Here is a 705-nt window from a genome sequence, read left to right as displayed (position 1 = left end):
GGGGGGGGGGGGCAGCTGGTGACGCAAACAGGAAGTCCTCTGTAGCATAGGCCGTCTCATTTCGGAGACCACTCGGTCCAGCCTTCGTGGTCCTCAAAGGACACGACCGACGTGGACCGCGAAGGCTGGGTCTCCCGAAGGATGCAGTTGCTGGATTGGGACACAGGCAGTGTTTACAGTGGATGCAGATACCGAGAGCCAAGTCAAACCGACCAATAGAAACTCCCGGCACATTCAGCAGCGTATGCCCCGCCCATGAAGGTCTATTTGTGTCTTTATTACGCAAACAAACAACTCAACTCAGCTTTTCGTTTTGAAACCAAAGCTTTTTTTTTAAATCAAAGATTGGTTGTTTTTTTTAACCAAAGATTTTATTTTTTTAACCAAAAATTCTAGTTTCATAAGCAAAACTAACAAATAAATTATTCTCAGTTTATATATTTTCACTTACAAACTTGATTTTTGATTGCAGTGCGAGAAATTTGCTTTTAAAACTTTTTTTTTTGTTTGCGTAATAAAGACACAAATATACCTTCATAATTATGGCTCCATTAAACACCTCTCACAGTCGCTTCTCTGGCAACAGTTTATGAAACCAATATGCTGGGTTCAAAACAACAGTTTTTCTTAGCACTATTGTTTAGTTAGTTAATTTAATATTCTCTCTCTCTCTCTCTCTCTCTCTCTCTCTCTCTCTCTCTCTCT

The sequence above is a fragment of the Anarrhichthys ocellatus genome, unplaced genomic scaffold, assembly GCF_004355925.1.
Source record: "Anarrhichthys ocellatus isolate YVR2014 unplaced genomic scaffold, GSC_Weel_1.0 scaffold1711, whole genome shotgun sequence".
Lineage (NCBI taxonomy): Eukaryota > Metazoa > Chordata > Actinopteri > Perciformes > Anarhichadidae > Anarrhichthys > Anarrhichthys ocellatus.
Note: the sequence above shows the minus strand (reverse complement) of the source record.